The sequence below is a fragment of the Euprymna scolopes genome, chromosome 5 (assembly GCF_053919585.1).
Source record: "Euprymna scolopes isolate OS-2025 chromosome 5, ASM5391958v1, whole genome shotgun sequence".
In the NCBI taxonomy this organism is placed as follows: domain Eukaryota; kingdom Metazoa; phylum Mollusca; class Cephalopoda; order Sepiida; family Sepiolidae; genus Euprymna; species Euprymna scolopes.
In genome coordinates, this window is record NC_136486.1 from 158,491,958 (window position 1) to 158,494,767 (window position 2,810).

General features: G+C 35.1%; 1 pseudogene; it reads right to left on the minus strand.

The window, feature by feature from the left end:
* Positions 1–1,204: 1,204 nt before the first annotated feature.
* LOC145277148 (5S ribosomal RNA) lies at positions 1,205–1,321 on the minus strand (annotated as a pseudogene).
* Positions 1,322–2,810: the final 1,489 nt, after the last annotated feature.

A 2,810-nucleotide genomic window follows, 5' to 3' on the forward strand; every position in this document is an offset into this window, starting at 1 on the left:
GAATGAAAATAGTGTTTATATTAGAATTAGTTTTGGCGCACTACAATTCATGTCTCGAAATATGTGTAGCTCTCGATGGTCGTCCGACGGTATTTGAGTTTGCATATAACAAAAAATTTGAGGAAAAATCGTTAAAGTTGATCTCAATCCTAAATGGGTTTCTCAAAAATCAAAAAGAGAGCATTGAGTATTATTTTTACAGTGAAAAGTGTTTTTCACTTAACCATATATCACTGGTAACGATTGATAGTTAAAAAGGAGTATCACAAGCGATGCTGCAAACAGACTAAATAGATGTGGGACGATATTTTACAAAGGAGTATCCACTTAACAAGGCATGATGTACACTCAAGGATAACGGTTTAATTTACATCAATTATAATTTTGAAAATCTCTTATATTTGAAAATCAATCATGCTGACAAATTTCCGAAATATCCCATAATATAATTATTTAGAAGAGTAAGCAAACATTTCGCAGAATGAAAACACTAAATTTTCAAAAAAAATTGTAGTATAGATTTCATATAAATTAAAATGAAAACTAAATATAAGTTGAATATATAAATAAAAATGATTTTAAGAACGTTCGTAGCATGTGATAACTAAGAAAAATTCGGACTGATCCCTCTCGGTTCTGATAACGTATCTATCCTTCAAGGTGACGATGCATTTTTTGGCTAGTAAATTTAGATCCGCACGCGAGATTTTCGTACGTATTCGATTGCGAACCTCTCTATGGCAGTAGAGAAACACGAGAAATAGTTGTATAAAGTTGTGATCATACATATACACACAAAAGACACGTTTCTTAGTTAGTTGCATATATTTATATAGAAACCATTTGGGTCGTAAAGTTCGCCTAAATATACTTACATTTATGCACATTTCGGATTATTTATTATAGAATGAATTTTCTGTCTCTTATTATGTGATATTTTACATAATATATAATAGTGATTTCAAAAGGAAAAAACAAAAATATCTTGGGTGAAATCAGTTACAACCGAACCTAAAGCAGATAGGGGATCCCTTAGTTTTTGACAGACTATTGTTACCCATGAAGGGGTGCCTGCGCGTGAAAGTCTTATTGGAAGGAGCTTCGCACTCTCCAACCACACCTCTCCCATTCGACATTGTTAAATACCAGTGGGGGGGTGAAGTGTAAATAACGGCTGGAAACAAATACCGAGATAAACGGAGAGGACATACAGCGCCTAGAATTCCTAAATGGTCACCCACCTGGTATTTACTAGGCTCAACATTGCTTAACTTCGGTGATCTGACGAGAACCATTGTGTCAACGCGAGTATGCCGTATATAAGCAAACAATGCTCAATTAAAGCCTTAATCGTTACCAATGAAGCTATCCTCAGATGGACAACAAATAGTTAATGATAAAAGGACATTAACACACTTACGTATATTTCGGCATGTGTACACATAACGCGTTTAGTTTACTTAGGCTTGTCTCGTGTAAATGTATTTAAAATGTTTACCAATTAGCAGCTCTTTCACTGGCTAAAAATGCATAAAATAACAGTCTACAGAAAATGCAATTATTTGAGCCGCCTTGTGCAACTCTGCGAACTTTGTCTCGGAATGTAGTTTGTTTAAAAAAATATGGGCAGAGAAATACAAATGCATATTCGGTTTTATAAATAAGATTTATATAACATACTTGATCATAGTGCATCAATCGAAATGAAATATGAACAATAAAATATGTCAGTTAGATGAATGCACAAATCGAGTTAAAATATATTGTTTAAAAATAGGTCAGAATTAGAATTGAGGATTATTTTGTTTGCCAAAAGTGTGTTGGATAGACATGTATAGAAAACGTGATATAGCCATGTTGGAAAACACACTTCTGACGTCATGAATTTAAAAGATTTCTTAATATAGAAATCTGAGTATTCGAAGTTAGAGTCAGTCAAGGGTGGATCGGAGCAGATCACACACGGTGATAGTCAGTTGGGGATGAGAGCCCCTTAGAGGCGAGGGAAGGAAAATAGACCATGTAAATCAAAGTTTGAATTCCTGACATCACCGATCGACTGTTTGTCCTGTTTTGTCCCGACATCATCGATCAACTGTTTGTCTCGTGTCGTCTTTCCTTACAATGTTTTTATCATCATATTGTAACGAACATTCACAGTATTATGTATCCTTCCCTCCTCTGTGTTTAGAACTTGCATCATATCTCAACCGTATTAATATGTGTTAACAAGAATCATCCCAGTCAGACATAAATAGGTCTCTCGTTACCATTATCATATGTTCTGAGTCCCCGTTATACATGTACCCGTTAATGTGCCCCGAAATTGAGCCCCTTGCTACACAACAACTGAAGCACAAATTGACTCCATAACTATAGCGAAATTATCTAAGACACAATCTAATTAAAAATAGGGATCTATTTAGATTTATACAGTATACGTTTGTACTGTGTTTCATGTAAAAAAATAAAAAATATATTATTAAAAACATGTAGGTCACGCCTACTCCAAACTGAAATTATGAAGCAAAACGAAAATGGCTGAGCAGATAATATAAAAAAAACAATCATTTCGAAAGCAATAATATTTATGTATACGTACGGTACAATCACGTTGCCACACTAGTTCTCGCCAGATTACCGAAGTTAAGAAACGTTGAGCCTGGCCAGTACCAGATGGGTGACCATGTATGTACCTTCCTGGAAGGTTGGGCCTGGAGGCAGCGGCCTCACACTGTAAAAGGAACTCCTCGCTACAAAAAACATCTACAAAAAGTTGTAGATTGTCTATGCCCATCAATGGGCTCAAG